The sequence below is a fragment of the Thunnus thynnus genome, chromosome 21, assembly GCF_963924715.1.
Source record: "Thunnus thynnus chromosome 21, fThuThy2.1, whole genome shotgun sequence".
Taxonomy (NCBI): Eukaryota; Metazoa; Chordata; class Actinopteri; order Scombriformes; family Scombridae; genus Thunnus; species Thunnus thynnus.
Window position 1 is genome coordinate 24,921,629 of NC_089537.1, and position 22,483 is coordinate 24,944,111.

The 22,483-nt window shown below is 38.0% G+C and overlaps 1 long non-coding RNA gene across 1 annotated transcript; it reads right to left on the bottom strand.

Annotated features, from left to right (window-relative positions):
- Positions 1-144: 144 nt before the first annotated feature.
- LOC137173188 (uncharacterized) lies at positions 145-18,276 on the bottom strand. The gene is made up of 3 exons (XR_010925124.1): positions 18,161-18,276; positions 778-876; positions 145-335 (listed from the first exon to the last, which is right to left on the bottom strand). It is a non-coding gene; the product is annotated as an uncharacterized lncRNA (long non-coding RNA).
- Positions 18,277-22,483: the final 4,207 nt, after the last annotated feature.

The window sequence follows — 22,483 nt, forward strand, 5'->3', positions numbered from 1 at the left end:
TCACTAGATACAGCATGTAAACTGTATGCCCTCCTTTACAATTACTGCTGGTAATCACAGCTGTAGTCAGAATTTTAGAAATACTGAGGTCATGAGTCCAGGACCCATAAAAAATAAAGAGACACCACAAATAAAGTCTCACTTTTTTATTGGGATTTTTCAACATTTTATCAATTCAATTAACTGCTCAGTTACTTAAGTTATTTTCTTAGTTGAACTTATTTATTTTCTGACATTTTTATTCCGCCATTAGACTCAGTCTTGTGAAAACCATGTGTCTCCAAAACATCATTTTATGAGCTAAGAACTGAAAATGTCTCTGTGGGATTAAAGATCTGTTGGGAAAATAACAAATAACATGAGCTCAGCGTACAGTAGCTGCAGTATTAACAGTCTGAATCAAACCTGGGACATTCTGCTAAACATTTGTACCCACTCTCAGTGATTTTTGCATCTCCTCACATTAGGTTTGAGTTGTCTTTGAAATTGGCCCTAAATTAGTAGGGTCACTGCTTAATAAGTCAGCCCTGTCTTCTACTATGTGAATTTATATAATAGTAGCAATAATAATAATCTTTATTTATAGGGCACTTTTCAAAATCCATGTTACAAACTGCGTCACAAAGGCAGCAAAATAAAACAGACAAATCATGAAATCATTAGGTTTTAAAAAACATAAAAACCAATTTAGTGTAAGATGAAACAAGAGAAATTTAAAAAGAAATAAAAGACAGTTCAAAGAAAATACAAACTCAAGTCAAATCAGGAAAGGCTTACCGATTAAAATATGTTTTAAGAAGGTACTTAAAAGAAATCACTGACTCAGCCAGCCTGATGTCCTCGGGCAGATCATGCCAGGGCCTAATATACCACCAACTGTAACAGAAAATATGAAATAAATGAAGCCCAGATTCCATTTCTTATCAACATAATGTGGAAATGTTGCAAAATGTTTATGCTGAATATCTGCAAAACATTCACAGAAAACATATTTGTTTTCCTATAATATCTGTTCATGGCGGCTAAAGCATGATTCATGTTTTTATGGCAACTCAGTGCACTTGGTTTGGTTAGAACTGAGACAAAAAAGTAGAGGAGAAGAGATGAAGCTGTAAGCTAACCCTAACCCTACTTTTTCAGTACCTAACCAAAGCCACATTCTTTCACAAACCCTAACCAAAGTTTCTTTGTAGCCTAAACATAACCACACAAAGGATGAAGGATGTGAACCCTGGTCTCCGGTGTCAAAGTCATACAAGAATGCTGCTCTTAATGGTCTGGAAAAAAAAGCAACTACATTACCTCAAAAAATGCATTTGGCAAAACCATTCACTATATAACCATATTTTTTAGAAACAGGGTTGAATGAGAATAGTTACAGTTTGCAATTAGAAAATGTAAAATTTTAAATTTGAGCAGATTAAAGGGAGTACTGTAAGAATGTACAGTAAGTGTTTAATCTGTGAGCAGAGATGCAGTACTCTGAACAAACTCACATCTGAAGTTGGAGTGTTGTAGAATTTTTAAATATCTACCATGTCCATTACGGAGTAAAAGAAAGCACAAGTATTTCTTTGCAGTTCAGAAAGAGACAGAAAAATATGGAGGAACCCCTGGCCAGGCCAACTCTGACAGGAATCTCCCAGCAGAACCTGAACGAAGGATCAGTGTTTCCATACAACTTCACCAGTAATTTATTCACTTTCCATACCAGCTCAGTCCCACTATTGGTCACAGGGCTGTTGGAATCTATCCCAGTATGCTTTGGAAAAAATGTTTGGAAACACCTTACACAGTCTGCTAGTCCACTGAGCTGACACACAGACACACTCACACCTCCAGGCAAGTTAGAGTTTCAATTCACATAACCGTCATGTCTGGAAACTGCACCAAACTGCATCACCACACACACAGCAACTATTATCATCACTATCATGTCATTACCTACGTATCCTCAGACTGCAGTTTGAAATACGATTAATGTTGTTGGTGCCCTAGTAGAAAGTGTGTCAACCTGTGTATAAACCTTCCCTGCATATCAACTGTGTGTAACCAAAGACTGCAGTTACGCTGATGTTCTGTAACAATTTAATGCTAACTTCAAAATGAATGTTAATACCTTTGCACAGTGCATCTATATTTTTTATGATCAAATGCATCAGTGTGAACTTCATGTATTCTGATACTGCACACATGGGCACAAGGATCAAACTGCCAGTTACTGCAGTGTGCAGTTATTGATGTGAAAATGTTCCTCTTGAAATTGTACAGGTTGATCAGAAGGTAGAACACTAGTAGGTCCATGTTCAAGATTTTAGAAATACTGAGGTCATGAGTCCAAGTCCCCCTCAAAAGTGGGGATTGGACCTCAGCATAACCAAAATGTGTCTGTAGCCTTTGATATCAAGCTGTGTCAAGTATCAAAAGTTCATATTGAAGGCTTGGTCAGATTCGATATTTTGGTTGATATTTTCTAATTTATTAATAAAGTTATCAAATATAATCAAATTTAAATTTGGTAACTCTTCTCATTGTGTTCTTTATTTTATTTAGGCAAAGCTCTTTATTTAACACTGATGAACTGAGTAATTTCATATATTGATTAATGGAGAAAAGGCTTAAAACATGTTTATATTCCCCAGGTAACCAACAAAGGAGGGCACCAATAGCAATAGCCTAGTGCCCTAGTCATGTCCTAGTCCTTTAAAAAAAGTGCCTATAAAAGAAGGCAACTTTATGTAAGAACAAACTGGAATCAGCCTATAAAATAACAACCATGTCTAATTATCTAATTGTAGAATGTGTACCAGGAAAAGCACAGGTGTAATTAATAACATAATGATATTCACTCATTCAACTCATGGCTGCATTCCATTTACATGTGCAGGTTTCAGGGCCCTCATATACTGCATGCAGGCTCACTGGCTTCAGGTACTGGGACACCTGAATGGGACAGAGCTGTTAATGTTATGAGTTATACCTTTGCTTTTCTGCTATGACAAAGTCAAAATGTCTGCTGTGAGAAAGGGTTTATTATTTTGCAGCAAGAGCAAAAATGGTGCTTGGTAACAGGTGATATGAAATTTAAGTTCCATTATAAAATGTAATGTAATGATATATTTTCCTGACAGCACTGAGCAGCAAGGCATAGGACACACAGATGATTCTTCACAAATGATCACTTTTTTAAAGTAAAAAAAGTGATCATTTATGAAGAATGAAAGTTAACTGAAAATAGCCAGAGAGGGAAAAAACTTCCGGTAAGCCCAATATCGTGATTTGCCAATATACCGATCCAATGCCACAGGAAGTGTTATTTTCCAGGGTGGCCTCCCAGTCTGTCTCCTTATTGTCCCTCTTAATGCCCATGTCAACAGGGCCAGGCGGCTTTTTGAGCTGCACAGCAGTCAAACAGCAGGGAAATCTCTGTCCAGGGAGACACCCTCTTTTGTAATGGGTCAAAGGTCATGAGTGAAGAGGATGTCATGGGTTGGAGTCAGCACTTTGGCCCCATGTGGCTACATCATGCTGTTGACAGGCATGAATAGTGAGGGGCCAGGGAGTGAGGGCCCACTGGCAGCAGGGAGAAGAATGAATCATGCATTCATACAGATGTACTGAGGTCAGATAGTCCTTTGACATAAATTATACGACATGGTGCTTTATGTTATACAATGCACTGCTCCATGACCTATTGAAATTGAATAGTATTACATGAACTCCTGTAATGTAAAATCTTAGCCCATTACCTTTTATAATACAATGTACAACTCTATTACCTACAAATATATACTATTCCATTACACGTTATAATGTAACATTTCATTAGCTACTGTAATGTAAAACTGACATTATCCCATTACATATTTTAACTATTGTAATACTACCTTTATTAACGATTGTAATATGAATGTGGCTGCTTTATTTGTACACAGTATAATGTCATATCCAATTGGTTACTTAATATAACATATCATTCTATTGTGTAATGTAATAATCTACTATATAACCTATTGTAATATAACATGCTTCTCTGTACCAAATTTTAATATAATGCCCCATTCCATCACCTATTATATATATTTCATGTTTATATCATTGTATGTAACTTTCTTCATTGTCTTTATTTGATTACCTGTACCTCTTTTACATATCATAGATAATATATTACTTCATTTCACTGACTAGAGTAATCTACTATTCAATTCAATTCAAAATACTTTATTTGTCTCTTAAATGACACTTTGAGGCAACCTATTTTGCAAACAAAGCACACAATCTGTTTGCAAAAATACTACATGATTACACATGATTAATGGAAGGGGCTAATCCATAGCTGAGCAAGTGTCAAACAAAGGCACATTGTCAAAAAGTGGGAAAAAAAAGCAGTACATCAGTCTATATTCTGTAAATTTGTCCATGCAATCCAGAATGACACATTGAAGTGTTTTCTGGTCTGATGCCCCGATCAGCAAAACCACAAAACTGTCGAAAAATAAATATATTGAGGAGAGGAGTGAGGAGAAAACACTATGGTTGAGGTCTGGTTAGGTTTAGGAAAAGAGCATGACTTAAATTAAAATAAGTACTCGCTTAAAGTTAGAGAAATATCATGGCTTGTGTTAAAATTACTTCTTGCTTAGGTTTAGCGGATCTTCATCATCATGGTTACTATAGTAACTATGTGGTTAAGGTTAGTCGTGGTCGTGGTCTTTAAAAAACAATGTGAAATCGCATTTGGACACAAGAAAAGAACAGTGATCCACCATGTTAAAGTCTGGTGTTTTGTTCTGGTCATAATTACTATGGCCACTAGAGGGCATCTGTCACTTGAATGTGAATATATGTTGTTTTAGGGACTGATTGTGTCGTTTTTTGGGGGGGGCACAGTCTCTTTGGAAAAGCTATAAACACTTTGACACATCATTCAAACCAGTTCGATTGAAGCATAATCAACCCTTTATCCAACTTTCTAATCCTGCAACATGAGACAAGACCAACGTTTACTGTTTGTATATCTTCTGGTTCTGGATGTCACCAAGCGTTAGCTGCCTACAGTTACATTTCCTGGCCCTGTCTGACATTTATGGTGGTTTCTGATTGGCAATCTGGTGATTCCCTTAAGTGCAACCCAGTCCATGACCTCCTCCTGATGCCCAACCAGATGAATCCTTTACAAATGGAAAGTTACCAATCCACAGCTTGAAGGTTGGGTGGAGGAGGTTATGACTCTTCTCATTGTTCTACCACAACATTTTTAAGGTTTGGCAAGTGTTTTTAAATTATTCTGAACAGGAATTCCCCTCTATTGATGCTGTACCACCATTACCACCACCACCACCACCACTCTGTCCTCACCAGATCTGGTCAGTTTGCCTTCTTCATTTAATTCCACTTATTTTGCAGTTGGGTCTTTGTTGTCTGCATTATATGAAGGGTGGGGCACAGTATTTATCTTACAGTATTTTTTTTTTCTCACTGACCTCAAAATCACTAGAAACAGTAACATACGCACATATCTGCCCACAGCAGCCCTTCACTGACCAGCAGTCATGGAAGAATAAAGTGTCTGTCCAAGAGAGGGTCTCTTGTTTGCAGTCAGACCTACAGTACAAACCCTGAGGCCAGGGGCGCCATCCGTCACTGACTGGCCAACTGGCTCCCAGTTTCAAGATAAAGCTTCATTGTCATGGCAGATGTAGTTAGACACCATGATAAATTCACTGTTGTTGTTTTCCATTAGGTTTGTCGCTGTCTCCACTAACCAGATGTTGTTCAATTTCAGTTATTACACAGCTTTACAGATGTCCGCCTTGGAGTGTGTGCGTGTGGACTGTGTGTGGGTTTGAATTAAACCCATACACTGTAGAGCTGATATTGGCCTTTTATTAAAGATGGAGATGTGTTCCAGGCAGTGCTGTCCACCTTTGAAATGAAAATATGGTTAATCTTGTCTAAGATATAAAGTTTTTCACTCAACTGTGGTGCGTCTGAGGAAGGTGGTAGTACAACAAAAATGAGTCTGTCCAGTCAGAAACAATTCACAAAAAGGATATGATTTAGGTTCACTGTTTATCTATGATATATGCAGAAAATGCATGAATTCAGTACGTGGTAGCCAATACTATTGGTTGATTTTAGCTTGTCACAGATATAATGGTATCATATATTTGTTAGCCAATATAGTAAATGGACTGCACTTATATAGCACTCGTTTATCTTAATGGACAAAACACTTTACAATTTTTGCCTCTCATTCACCCATTCACTCACACTCACACACTGATGATGGTGAAGCTGCAAGGTGTTGGCATGACCATTGGGAGCAACTTGGGGTTCAGTGTCTTGCTAAAGGACATTTCGACGCATGGACAGGAGGAGCTTGGGATCAAACCACCAACCTTGCAACCTCCTCAGGAGGTAGAGTGGGTCACCCTCTAAGTAACAATAAACTGGAGTACAGAAATATCAAAGATAATGTATGTTTTAAGAACTCTGTTTCCATGATGTAGTTTTTCAGCTCAGCATATACAGTATCTTGGTCTTAAAGGTGCGGTGTGTAGAATTTAGTGTCATCTAGCAGAACAGACTTGGCGGAAATGGAATATAATATTCAATTTTAATTAATGTATAATCACCTGAAAATAAGAATCATTGTGTTTTCATTACCTTAGAATGAGCCCTTTATGTCTACACAAGGAGTGGATCCTCTTCCACGCAGGTCGCCATGTTGCACCACCATGTTTCTACAGTAGCCCAGAATGGACAAACCAAACACTGGTTCTAGAGAGGGCCTTTCATGTTTCGCAGCCACTGTACGTTCTCCTACACGCTGGGAAGGGAGGGGAGGGGGATGGGAGGTCTATTCATTTGGTTGCAATCTGCAATCTCACCACTAGATGCCACTAAATCTCACACACTGATCCTTTAAAACTTAAATTTAAAAATGTTATAAGATGTTTTTAAACTCTCAAATATCAAAGTCAACCTCAACAATCCAGTGTCAGTTGGGCTCTATTATAATGTTTATTATTATGTGTCTCAGTGAATAGGCTTTAATTTTCAATCGTGTCTCAGAGGCTTTCCACCACAACAGTATAAAAATTCAAGTGAAACAATGAATGCATGTCTGATTGTGGGGCAGCACTTAACATAGGGTTAAGGGTGCACTGTGAGGTTTTCTTGTAACAACAACAAAAAATTATGTTTACATTGAGTGTTACTCACTCAATGTCAAAAAATATGTACAGTTTGGGAAATGGAAACAATCTTTTTGCTAATGCTCAAATTTACACCTCCAATCTGCTGCTAGTGCTATTTAACTTACAAACTAAAGATAACAACATGAAGAGGTTGTTTTTCATTCAAAGGATATTTAGAGGTAATTTAATATTGGCAGAAAATATTTCTCATAAACACTTCCAATTAAAAACTATTAGCATTTGTATCAGACTTTACAAAGCCACATTAATTGAACTTGAGAAAATTCAGAAAATGATTTGAGGCTGTATTTTATGAAGAGCAAAGGTATAAATAAAAGAGCAAAGACAAGTTCAAGTGCAGAAACTGTGTGCGCCTCAGCCCACTTACACACAAAGCTCACTGATATAACAACAAACAATAAATTCCATTCACAGTTTCAGGATCTCATGCCTGAAAATCTGTTCTGTTCAAGGCTGATCTACAAGCCTCACTGACACTTTACTGCAAGGAGTGTGTTGTGGAAACGACATTCTGAGAGTAGGCCTAGTATCTTGCTTGTAACATTGAAGAAAAATCATAATTTTATAATCGTATATTTATCAGTGTGCTACCACAAAGTCCTATCAGTCACTGAGGTCTAATAGTGATACTATATGCAAATAAGAGTAATAATATAAAGCAGTATTTAATTAAAGATGCAACTGAAAAATGCAACTACTAGTCCCTAACTTCAGGTTCTGTTAGATACACAAACCAGTGTGCAAACTTAAGTTGAGGACAGACAAAGAGAACAAAGCAGAAAGCCAATGTCAAAGTGCTGAAAGCTGCTTTTCCTCTAAAAGCCACATAGCTGAAATAAAACTCTGGCCTCTAGTTTCTATGAAACCTGTCAGACATCACGGAGAAAAAAAATAAGAATTTGTGTTCTTGATTTAATAGTTCGGAGGCATGAATTTCCAGAACATAACATTAAACATGACATTGACATTTTAACATATGTTTAAGAGCTGTCAAACATAACACAACATTGTTTAACAGGCAAAATCTGAAATATATTAAACTGTCCATGTCCAGAATCTGAACAAAACTGTATTAAATTCAAGCGGCTCATTTAGATTTTCCATGGCCTGACAATTTAATCAGTCTGCCACCACTCAATGTCAACTTCACCCCAGTCTTCACAACATCTCCCATTAGTCCAGTCCACAGCCCTGCTTAATGATATAACTACAGCCACTTTCATGGCACAAAAATATATAGTAGTGATAACCAATAACAAACTTCATATTTAGGCTAACTGTTATTTGTCCACAAGGAAGTGGAAATGGTTAGACAAGCCATTTAAGGAACTAAATACTGACTTTACAGTGTTGGAGATACATTTCATTTTGTTGAATGATGATAATGGAGTGAATGTTTTGCCCCAGATTTCAGTCAGGAGTTGAAGGTAAATGTGATTTGTTTGTCTGGAGGCTGATGTCCAGGCTCTGGCAGGTGTTATGGAGAAAAAAAATTGTGTGCACACAGATTAATAACTTGTGCTCTCAAATAATTAATTTCTGGCACAAATTATTAACTCGTGCTCTTGAATTACTTATTCTGTGTATTAGAATGAACTCTTAACAATATTAAATATATGGATATACTGTATTTTATTATTATTTTAACATTTGTTAAATTAAGTTCTGTCACTTTAATGTGTGTCTTGGTGGCGATTAAAAACATGAATTAACAACAAACAAGATATTAAGAGTAAAGGAGAGTTGTGATTTAGGTATTTAGAGCTGATTGACAAAAAACAAAAGCTGAACAAATAACCATTCCTTTATCATAAACAGCACATAATTTAACTGTCTGTTCAATTCTGTTAAGACAAGTTTAAAAATGCCACCAGGTTTTCATAGTGACTGTTGCCCAAGAGCTGAGGATCTCCAATATGGTCCAAGGGTGTGTTCATCACCTGAAAGCCCTTCATTAGTCCTCCTTGTAACTGACTACAGTCTTGTCCCATATATTGACTAGTGAAGGCTTGTTAGAGCTACAGTGAAGGAAGCTTCATTCACTACCTTTTCAACAGAGGTACTCCATGTCATGTGTTGGTGTGCAGGGTTTCCATTCACACCTACGTATGCGGTAACAATAACTGTCCCTCAGGCAGCATTGCATGGCCTTTCACCACCTGTCAGTATGTGGAAACACACACACACACACACACACACACAGTCAGGCCTGGGTTCCAGTGACGGTGTGAATAGAAAGCCTGCACTTCCCAAAGCAAATAACATCTGTCATGTTCACACTGGCTGCTCATGTACAGTATGTGTTCATACTAGCTCCATGGTTGATGTGACACACACACACGCACACCTCTTGGATGCCTTGTATTGTAATGTTTGTTGTGGAGAGTGTGTGTGTCAGAGAGAGGGAGAAAAGGCAGAAATGGAGAAAAGAGGAGGCTCTGTCAGTGTTGTGGTGTCACCCATGATGGATGGGAAACAGGAACACATGGTTTGCTATTGTTACCCAGTAAATCCCCCTTTACTATTAAGCTGTTTGCTTGGTTTCCAGGTGCCTGGTTTGACATGGCTGAGATAGGCCATGACTCACAATGTCATTGAATGTAGAATGAAGGAAAATAACATGAGCCACCTGTGGACCACTACAGAGCCAAGACTGTCATATAAGAGCACTGTGTGTGTGTGTGCTGGTGTGTTTCTATAATTGAAGACATGGAGATATCCTCCATATTCAGTAATCGTCTACTTTCAGGTTGGGCTTTAGGTTTATCATTTAACGGTTGTAGAAGATGATCATCATTACTAAACCTACACCAATTCATATGTTTATATGAATAATAGATCAAATTAGTATATCTAATGTATAAGGGGTTGGTCATGAATCAACAGGGAATTATCATCTACTCCACCATTCCCCTCAGCTCTAAGGAGCATTTTAGTATCTTTCAGCTCATTGCTTTTGAGGTTAAACTTCACAGTTTTGGGGTCTTACCACTCTCTCTGGAAAAATCATTTCCAGCAGCGGCAGGCAGCTGTTTTCAGTGAAAAAGATCTGATTAATCCACAGTGCACTACCTGCCCAGCACCAGACAGCAAACACACAAAGTTAGCATACAGCAGCTACAAGGAGTTGATGGAGAACTCTGCCCTAAAGTAGAATGAATATTATGACTTATATTCATCATGTGACCAGAAACACTACTTCACATGAACGCTAATGTTGCTCTGTGTCTTCTGGATGTGTTAATAGGCAACTGTGTGCTTGTGCAATTCAAATTACAGGACGGGTTCACGATTTTTCAAGCCTTTCCTAAAACAACAGTCAGGAGCCCAAATGAACACTGACACATGTTTTTCTTGCTGTAATCATTCCTCCTGCTAATGCTGATCATTAGAAGATCCCTTCTAGATGCACTTACAATGTAAGTGATGGGGGTCAAAATCCACAGTCCTTCTTCTGTGAAAAATGTATTTAAAGTTTATCTGAAGCTAATATGAAGCTTCAGCATCCAAATGAGTCAAATCAAGTAGATATCTTTCAACATTCCAGTCTTTTTAGTGCCAAAGTCCCTCTTTTTGTTACTAGGGAATTTAATGCTAAAATGACTGTAAATGTGGCAGATATCCACTTGATATGACTAACTCAGACTGCTGAAGCCTCATATACACTTCAGATAAACTTTTGAATGCATTTTGCACAAAATGACGGTGTGGACACACTGTGGATTTTGGCCTCCATCACTTACTTTGAAAGCACATTTGAAAGGGATCTTTTAATAGTCAGTATGAACAGAAGGAATGATTACAGCGAGGAAAACATCTTTCACTGTTCATACAGACACTTGACTGTTGTTTTAAGACACACTTGTCCTGAACGTGTTCTAAAAGAAGGTGTTTTTTTGGGGTTTTTTTTTTAGCTTGTTCCATTGGCCCAAGTGGCCAAAAAATATTTTTTGCCGCTTTAAAGCCACAATTATTGTTTTTTGGGGAGGCCACTTTGGGACTGTACTACGATGCCAAAATCTTAGCCTGACATATATCATCATAAGACTGTTACTGCTAATGTGTTAGCAATTGAAAACCTATAGAAACGTTATCATCCAGTTGGAGTCATATTCATGAGGACCCAATGAGTGTAAGCCCAATATTCACTCACTTTCAGTTCTGTTTTGATCAAAATATCTGGCTCTTTAGCTGCTAAATGTTCAGCTTTCTTCACCAGCTGGTCACTAACATTATCTAGAGCTTTTTCATTCAAAGCAGCTGCCTGCTGCAGCTGAAACTGAGGTTGATGAATTTGCCGGCTGAAATCCAAAACAATCTGCTAAAAGAAGTTAAAAAGCTTTGTAGAGCTGAGGGGAGCTGCAGAGTTAGTGGGTTTATCACTATGAGCAATACCATTCACATTACACATAGTCATTGGACCCATTATTAATATAAAAATATTGATTAATGCAGTGTGTGTTTAGCATGGAGCCTAGAGTAATCACAGGGAGATGTGCGGATGTGTGTGTGTGTGTATGTGTGTGTAGGGAAGGGGGGGAGGCAGTATTTGGGGAGGTCAGGGTGGAGAACACCTTGAGGCCATATGTGAACCAAACGTGCTCAGAAATGGCATGTAGTGAAAAAAACGAAACACGTGCACACACAAACATAGGTAAAGCCATAATATGGCCTCTGTACTTTGTGGTTACAGGATGCCAATAAATGAGCCAGAACTCCGTGATTGAGTCTCATTTCATCTGACACCAGAGTGGAGGTCTACTCACATATGCTCCAATTTCCTCTTCCTGGTCTTATTTGGGACTGCTGATCAGTCCTTGTTTTTCTCTTCTGTGCTGTGCAGGCGACATGTTGCTGCTGATCAGATTTGAATGATGTTTGGATGAACGATGCAACTCACCACTGTGTTCCAGCTATGTCATGAGGAAACTGTTTTGCCACTATTGGTGCTATAATTAGAGGTCAAAATGAAAAATAAAGCATAAATATCCCATCGAACATTGCTCTAATACCAACATGGATAATGGAAATACATTTTATCTCCAGAGGATCATCATAGTAAATCATATTTTTGGTTTCTTGAAAACACATATTATATTTCCTCCTGACACATCTAATAAGCTATCTGGTAATACTGTAATTATAGGAAGACATCTGTAAACCACACAATAAACTGTTGAGGTTTTCTTTCCCCTCCCTGCACACTTATATGCCATCAATGCTTCTATAATAATTTTGTCTAGTCTTTCAATAATTAAACTCAAAAACACATTTTCAGATAAATACATGTTCATTTTGCTACTTTCCATCTTTGATTGACAATAGTGATTCAATCAATTAATCAAGACTTGTCTACTCTGGATTATTGGATCTCAGAGCTGCATTCAAAACAGTCGCCCACAACATATTACTAGACCGACTGGAAAACTGGGCAGGACTTTTTGTCACAGTACTAAACTGGATTGAATCCTACTTAAAGGACAGGAACTACTTTGTGTCTATAGGTAATTACACATCTGAGTGGACAAAAATGACATGAGGAATTCTCCAAGGCTCCATTCTGGGGCCTCTTCTGTTCAACATCTACATGCTTCCATGGGTTCAGATTATGGAATACAACAAAATACAACAAATTATGTTACATAATTATGCAGACAACACACAAATTTACATAACCATATCACCAGAGGACTATGGTCCAATACAAGCACTGAGTAAGTGCATTGAATATATAAACGATTGGATGTGCCAGAATTTCCTTCAATTAAACAAAGACAAAATTGAAGTAATTGTTTCTTGAACCAAGAAAGAACAATTCAAATTCAGCGCTCAGCTTCGATCGGTAATGTAAAAACCACAAACCAAGCCAGAAATCTTGGTGTAGTCATAGACTCAGACCTAAATTTCAACAGCCACATTAAGACAATTACAACGTCAGCATACTTTCAACTGAAGAATATATTAAGAATTAAAGGACTTATGTCTCTGTAGGATTTGGAAAAACTTGTCCATGCACTTAACCTCAGTAGATTCGACTACTGTAAAGCTGTCTTTGGTGTCTAAAAAATCAATCAGACAGCTGCAGCTGATTCAGAACACTGCTGCCCGAGTCCTCACTAAGACCAAAACAGTGGATCACATCACTCCAGTTCTCAGATCTTTACACTGGCTTCCTGTCTGTCAAAAAACTGAATTTAAAATACATAAAGCACTGAATGGTTTAGGGCCAAAATACATTTCTGATCTGCTGCTATGTTATGAACCATCCAGACCTCTCAGGTCGTCTAGAACAGGTCTGCTTTCTGTCGCCAGAGTCAAAAACTAAACACGGAGAAGCAGCATTCAGTTTTTATGCTCCACATATCTGGAACAAACTCCCAGAAAACTTCAGGTCTGCTGCAACTCTCAGTTCTTTTAAATCAAGGCTGAAGACTTTTCTGTTTGCCACTGCCTTTTATTAAATCAAATGAGTATTCATTTCTTACACTGTACTATAACTTTTACTCTTGCATTTGATACCTGTCTTGTTCTATTTTAGCTTATTTTTGTTTTCTATTCTCTTAGCTCTTTAATGACTGTTTTTGATTGTATTTAAATGTATTTTATGGTGTGCTTCTTTTGCACTTTTGTCTCAAGGCTTTTAACATTTTATGTGAAGTACTTTAAATTGCCTTGTTGCTGAAATGTGCTATATAAATAAACTTGCCTTGCTCTGTCTAGGTGGATTGATGGGTCAACAAAGTGTGTGACTTTGACATTTGAGACCGCTGTTTGCATCCTGTTTCCAGTCAACATTTTTCCTTTTAACCATACCCACAATGTTTCCCTAACATGAACAAAGTAGTTTTTGTGCCTAAACCTAACCAAACCTTAACCATAGTGGTGGCACATCAGGAAACAGATTTGCATTGCAGATTTGGAGGCCATTTCATAGTTAAGTTTGGAGAACTTTATTATTTTCATTTTTTTCAAGAGAATGAAAGAGCTCGTAATTGATTATACAGAGATGGTGCTAGGGCTACAAACATAATTACAAGGCCAACAAAGAGTTGGCTTTGTAATTATGTTTGTTTATAGCTAATTCTTTATCTATAAATTATTTCTCTATTTTGATTAGTTGTTTGATCTTGGGTTTCTTTTGGTTTGTGTCTGTCTTAGGCCTGTTTGTGTGTACTCCCTTTATTGTTTAGTTGACCTTACTTTGAGATTGGGCCCTCATTTTTGGTTGCTACTTTTTCTAGTTCCCATGTTATATAAGGATTTATTTGCAGTTTAGGTCATTTGTCATCAATTTTTCAACTTCATTAAGACAAGAATTTTTAGTCAGGAATACTTTTTTACACCATTTTTCTTGTGCTCTTTTGCTTGGTCCGTAATCTCTATAAACCAATATCTGCATATGAATGCAGAATCTGTAGGCAAGGGACAAGATTTTGGGATCGGAAGCTTTCTGGTTTCCGTTTCTGTTCCAGCAATCTCTACAGGAACATGCTTTGGTTGCATGTAGGTAAACAGTCTGTGTGGGGAGCAAAAGAGGCGGAATGCATTAGCCAGAATGTTGTCTGGACCTAAAACGGCTACAAAAGGTGTTGATGTTTGTTTGGTTTTAAACTGTTAACTGGCAACTTGTGAAACAATCCGGTTGTAGACGTCGTCTCTCAACTCCAACTCCATTTTCGTCTGTAAACAATGACCAGCGCATGCAAGAGGAAGTCTTGGCCCAGATATCTGCCAGCTACACTGGAAGCTCCGAAAAATTGGCCATTGCCCCCAGAGGCTACATTGTTTTCAGACGATAGCCGATGGGTTCTGAGATTGCTTGGTCCATGAGAAAGACAAATAAAAGTTGCAGTCCTTACAGTGGAGAGACTGGAATCAGACTATGTTTGGCATTTCTGCTTGAAAAATGACTTAAATGATAAATCGATAATCAAAACAGTTGCAGCTTTTACATTTTCTGGTGTAAATTCCTGGTGTTTGGTACTGTAGTTCTTTTCTTGGAAAAACCATCTTACACACAGGATGTAATGCTTTGTTTCTTTTTCTTTAGGAATAAAATGCTGGGTATTAAGTTTGAGCTGATGGTTGTGACTGAACAGACAAACAAAAGTGCGCCAAATGCAGAAAGTCAAACTTGAAGTGAAAGAAAACATATTACACAACCTACCACAATGTCTGATCAATAAATCACTTGGTAAATGCAGGGCAGAAACACTTGCAACTTTCACCACAACAAATCACTTCATGTCAACATAGCATGTTTACTGCTGCCATTTTTCTTATATGAAGCTACAGTCTGCAACAATTACAGTGTGTGGCACCTATAAATAAAGGTATGCACTAAGCAGGACATACATTTCTTTAAATCTTATAATCTTTTTAATCAATCAGAAAATTTCAAAACATCCCAATGAAACAATTACGAATTACATTTGCAAACCAGAAGTTGGTGAAAAAAATGACAACATTTTTGAGTGAGAATTTGGATTTTTTTTTTTTCAATCTGTAAAGTTAAGGTTTTCTTTGAGTCAGCATCTAGTGGCCATTAGAAGAAGTGCAGCTTGAGAGACTTGCACTTTGGCATCACAATTCATCTACAGAACAAGTTGACTACAAACTTTGATTTACAGTTCATGCCTGGGGTAGCAGCTGCACAGGTAAACTTATATCCTTATATCCTACCCGCTTATAAAGTCCCCCAGGTCCCAAAAGGGAGCTGAATCACAAAGGGCAGAGAATTGCTGCTGAGCTGATCTCTCTCTGTACTGTAGGTTTAAAACCCAGCATTTTGCACCTCGGGCAACATGCCAATCACTGACATCACTGCAGGTGTTTTCCATCAGCTGTCAAAAGCCAAACACCTGCCATGACATCACTGCAGTTGAGGTCACAGCTTAATCGGAGTGAATTGGAAAAACAAGAATGCATGTATATATTGTGGGTATTATCATCATTATTAGAGGTAGATGAAGAGAGGGAGCATCGTTATCAATGGGGAAAAGAATAAAGTGTAATTTTCCGCAATTTTTTGGCTTGAAAATGATCAAATATTAAGATATTAATGCAATGTAAAACCTGAAATGAAACCTGTCAAAGATTCTCTTTTTTGTCTCCATTTCTTGTTTTTTTTTTTTATCAGACTGGGTCGAAAACACCACAGGCTCATGAAAGCCATGTAACAATGCAAACCACATTTCATATTAACTGAGAACAGAAACACAACGTCCCTTCCCTCTTTGTGTGCCTTGTCAGTTGACATCTAGCTGATCCCAGTGAAAAACACAAATGCAAATAAAATCAGGTTCCATTTGCAGGGTTCCAAATGACTTGTTTCTATCTTTATTTTGTGGCTGTATTTCTGTGTAAAGCACTGTCTGATGAACTTACACAAGAAATAAGTCTGACAACCATCTTTCCAAAAGGGTTGTACCCTCTCAACCACATCACTGGTCTCATAGCTCTGACTATGAAATAAATTACAGTATAAAACCAGTGTACATAGGCAAATCAATGACAGTTAATAACATGCTGAGCACACAATGTGAGAAGATTTTTATGCAGCAGTGGTTTGAGAAGATTCTGTGGATCTATGGTTTAGTTTTTGGTTTGGTTTAAAGGCATTTAATTCCATTATAAAAACTTGTTCACTATAAAAATGTATCATAACTGACATAAATTGGCTGATCAATGCAAATTTGTTTCACCTACCTTTATCAAACCTATTGGGGATGAGGGTATGATATACAAGAGATCATTTTTAAGTAGCATTAATAAAAAAATTTTTGTTCACTTGGGGGCAGCGGAGCAAGCTGTAAACACAACACTGACATATTTTACCAAAGGCTAAAGAAAGCATGTTGGCAAACAGTTGTGTCTAGCTACATAGAGTAACATTAACATTGATTTGGAGTCATGGGTCTGCACCTGACGAGTCCAATATCCACTCTCTTTTTAGCTCTGATTTGGTCTTCAACAACTGTGGAGAAAAATATCATCTAAAGTGTGTCCAAACTGTATAGTGGCATGTGGTGATATGGTGATAATTGTTATCACTGTTATCACTCAAACATATTAATTAGTGCAGCTTTAAGTTAAAGTATATCTTCCTCTTCTAGGGGTTCTCCAGGTCTAGACAGTGGCAGGAGAAACCCTGACATGATCTTGTAAAAGGTGCTAACCAAGTTAGTGGCCAAACTGCGTCCGTCACATGATGCACACTGGCCCATGAAGACTTTTTCCTATAGAATTACATTGTGAAAGACATGTCTGTAAATCAGCAGGTCACAGCCCCCGCAAAATGAGTCGTTTCACTATCAGAATTTGATCCTTTCAATCTAACAACATTTTGAAAGTCTAGGAGAGCTGTGTGATTGAATTACTTTAACCCCATTCAAGTTAGCAGAGGGCTAAACCAGAAGTTAGCCAGCTTGGCCGGTGGAAGTATCAGGTGCGCCTGCTCTATGGGCCACACAATCCTGAAAGATTCGGGCAATTTTACTCCGGTAAGTCAACCTTTTTTGGCTTCATGCGTCACTAAGCACCTTTTATAAGAATGAAGGGAGCCCTGCCTCCAATGCTGTATCTAGTTCTCTTTATGCATCCATGGTGCTAATATTATTGTTGGAGATGTTAATGCTCCCATTATGCTCTTCTAGTTATGATGAACATAAAGCTTCCATGGTGCAGTTAAACAAAGACACAGATTAATGTCTGACTAATTTTAAGTAAAAGTTTAACAAATGCTCTAAATACTAAAGACAAACGAATGAGAAGCTGATGAAACAAAAACTTCCCTCCAGTGTTGCCAGCAGGTCTAAGGCATCAGAACTCTCAGGAAACCTCCTAGCATACTGAACATCATGTAGAGGGATTGAACAAACTGGGGCCCACATCTGCTAATGTTATGTGTGTGTGTGGTATGCACGCTTAATAAATACCTCCTCACATGTGCGTGCACTCCAAAACATCAATGTGGGCAGCACATATGTATATACACATGGCCTTCATTCATACTGAGGCGACTGCTGGGATCAGAGGCCGTCCACTGCTTTTTTTTTCTATTTAAAGAAAGCAAACTGCATGTAATTCTCAACTGTTATGCAATATTGCAGTAATGAATACAAGAGTTTGAGGTAGGGGTATCGCCAGTCATTCAGTAAATCACTGCATGTATACAAAGACTCTATATTGACCATGTCCCTGACTAATTTGTATTTCTACAGTAAAGTTGTGGTTTTCCCATTTTTCTTCAATACAGCATTCTTGGAACCAGGATCTAACACAGGGCACGTTTCTATCCCATTAGCCGTTAGCATGCAGCTAGCTTTTGGCCAGTGCAACGTAACATTGACATAACCTGCAATGCTTTCACATGTAACATAATATACTGTAGGCTGTAAGTATGCTTATTGGCCAAACAGACTGCAAGCTGGAAGTCTGCAAGGGTGCAATGAGATGTCTTAATTAAAGGGTAACAATTACACTAAATCTTTTTTTTATGTTGTAAACATAATCGTATAGTTGGCATATGATTTTTAATATGGGTGATTTTTCCAACAATACAGATATTGTGTGTAATAACTTCCTTTTCTACTCAAAATTTTGTGTCTGCTTGGGTTTAAAAATTCTCTGGCCTTAATTGTGACATGATACGCAAAACTCTGAAGTCTGTTCCATATATCAGCTGCCTGTTTCTCATAAGATGAAGCAACAATGAAGCAACAACATTGCACATGAATGAGAGATTGTGATTGACTACCTTGTAGCTACCTTGTGACAAGTTGCTACCACGGCGACAATGTTGGTTAAATACGTAAATACATTTTGATTTAAGCCTGTTTTTTGCTAGCCAAAATTAGCATTAGCATTAGCAATATAATTGTTAACTATATACTCTAAATGCACCATGCTAACCAAGCTAGCAGCTAACGCTAGCATTAGGGTCAACTCCACCCTCTCGTCCAAATATGGTCACTTCTGGCTCCAAAAAAACAAGATTGACAATGGTCAAAATGCCACACTTGAAGCTTCAAAACGAGAGTCCACTGTGATATCACAGTGGCTATGTCCATTATTTTTTTTTACAGTCTATGGCTCTACATTACTATTCATGCCTCACTGAGCAGTGGTCAGTCTGTCACACTGTCTGTAAGTCACTCTGGCTGGTGTACTCTGACTCCCTGCGTCATGCATTACTTACCAACAAGGCCATACAGCCGTTGTCCTGTCCAGTCCTCTGCTATATTTTTTAAATATGCTGGGAGGGAGGGAAGGAGCTAGCAGAAATTGAGTGTGTAGTTGTCCTTTAAAAGAACACCAGTCACACCTCAAGCATTGGAAAACCATGTGGAAAACACCATGTGATGAAAATATGGAGTTTGTTTCATTTATCAATTTGATGAACATTACAGTCTCCTCATCAGTCCAGATGTTTTTGTCTGCTGCCACTTTTCGTCTCTTCAGTGGAAGTTTGAGTGATTGAAAGTCTTGATTTGTTTGCAAAGTCTGTTTCCATCTCATTTTCTTTTATCGACTTTTTCACCTCACCAAGCATAAAAGGTTTTTTTGCGATATTTCAACTTTTTCTGGCATTTCCACTTTTATGCGCATAAAAACAGATGGATGGAAACACACTTATAGACAGTGTGGGGACTGGGGTGGCAGCTGGATCCTCTATATGCTGTATATGATGGACTGTCACATGGATGGATCTAATGTGTAGTCACAACATATTTGTGGTGCACCACCAATGATGGTTTGTCTCTTTGCATTTCTTTCACCAAGCAATGTATCTGTTAAGACCACAGCTAAAAAGGTTTCAAAATGTTATCTCCTCTGAGGGAAACTGAATTTAATTTGTGGCACATCCAACAGTGGTCCACTCTGGGCCATTCCCTCCATCATTAATGTGTCAGCGGGCTGTGGAACAGAGTGCTGCTTTTATAGGAAAGAGATGGTTTGATTGTTAGTGACTCATGGTTTGCCAAAAGTCAGAAAACAAGCTCTGTGGACCGCTGACCACTGTGCTACTACTATGAGCTTCTAATCACAGAAATAGAATCCTATATGCTTTCTATATTTAATAAACAGGGCTGAGCTGTGTTTGTCATACTGTATATGACTGCTATGATATGAAGTTGAAATGATGGACTTAAAAAATAGTCCTCCTCTTTTTTTTTTGTTTGTTTTTTTGTCAGCGTGCAGGCCACCTCTTTATGAAATTGGATAACTGTTAATTTTACCATGTTCTATTGTCTGCATGCTGTTTCAGAAGCTTTTCCATCCAGACAGTATAACTCTGCAGGAAACAATATGTACTCAACACATAGAATTGCAACAATGAATGAAACCAAAACTATAGGACAATAAGTGGTTAGAGTACAAGATGCTTTTTAAAAAGAATGCACCATTTTGGTAGTTAATAATATAACTTGAATAATGCAACAGGGAGAGAAACAGACGATAAAAAATTTAAAAGCTTCGTCTTTTAGCTCAGTGTTTTGGTTTTATTGTCCTTGACTTTACTATACAAGCAGCAGGCAGCTGTTTTCAGTGAATAAGCTCTGATAAACCCACTAGACACTACCTGCCCAGCACCAAACAGCATACAGGCATACGTAGAGACTAGCTGGTGAATATAGTGGAGCATTTAACAGGTAGAGAGCCAGATATTTTTCATAGGAGTTGGTGGAGAGAGAGCTAAAAGACGAGTGAATATTTGACTTTCATTCATTAGGTGGACACAAACACAACTCTAAAATAATGTTAATGTTGTTCTGTGTCTTCTGAATGTGTAAATTCTCTAATACATTCACCACAACAACTTTATAAGGTGATAAAGCTGTACAGTATGTCAATATTATGTTTACAACTTATTCCTCTACCTCTTAGTGACCCAAAATCAATTACTGCAGTTTTACATCAACAAATAGACATTTGTTTGCCATAGCCACTACAGTCACAATCAGGAAATTACACTACAGTACAGAATCTTGTACAACCAAACAGTAAATAATACAGATTCTTCTTCGAAAATGTTGATCTTTCATCATCCATTCAGGTAGTTTAAGGAAGCTGGTGCCTTAGCTCTCAAATGCTACAAAACTGTTCCAGCTTTATCATAACAAATGCCATTAACAGCCTATCTATTATAGCAATTCAGTGTAGCATATATTATATCTTGCCACAGTGTCTCTACCCTCTATTTGAAAAACATCTATAAAAAGACACATTTAAGGCCACAATTACCAGTTCTCTGCTCTGTGTGTGGCTATATTTAACCCACTACTGTATAAATAGGGTGGCTACAGCTGGCTGTATGTCTTGGTGGAAAACTAACTGAACGCCATGTGTGGGTTATGGATGGTCCGAGACAAATCAAGTTGAATTTGCTGCTTTGGTCTTTTATGTGTGTCTTTTCCCTCTGAAATGATGCTGAAATGAAAGTCGGACAGTGCTAAAGGGGTTAAAAAACGTCAGACTTTGAGCAACAACTCAAATTAGCTTCCCAGGTATGTGTCCTTCTTATCTACAAGAATGGACATATATGTTTTGTCTTGAACTTTGGCTTGCTGAATGAACCCCCTAAAAAAAGCACTGCTTTGCTAACGTCAGTTTGCAGGTTGGATGGCTAATTAGCGAGCCAGTTGTGCCACTTTGCGCAGCTTAAAATCTTGCTTATTAACGTTAACCCTGATTCTTACCACTGCCAACAAAATGCTGTCTGTCCTTGGCTTGAAGCTTTAACAGCACACATTTGTTCAGATTGTGTCCCTGCCATTTAACTGTTCCCTCAGAGGCCTTGACACTAAAGGAGCATTTCTGATGTATCTCTGAAAACAAGCCACACAACAATCGACATTTTATCATCATATCAAGTTGTTATGGCCAATGTGTTAGCAAACAGTTGCATATTTAGTAGACACTGAGCAACATTAGCATTTGTCTGGAGTTGTGTTTCTGACCTCTCACCAAATATAGGCCCAATATTCACTCTTCTTTTTGGTTGGGTCGTTTTGGTCTCCACCATCTCCTGAATGAAATAACCAACTCTTTAGCGGCTAAATTCTCCACTATGTTCATCAGCTTGTGGCTAACTTTGTCCGTCTGCTGTTAGGTGTTGGGAAGTTAGTGTATAATGGGTTTATTAGAGCTGTTTTGCAGAAAACAGCTGCCTGCTGCTGCTGGACACAAGGTTGATAAGAGTGCTGAGACTGAATCAAAACAGTTTGTTTTGCTCTATAGAGCTAAGGGGAACTATA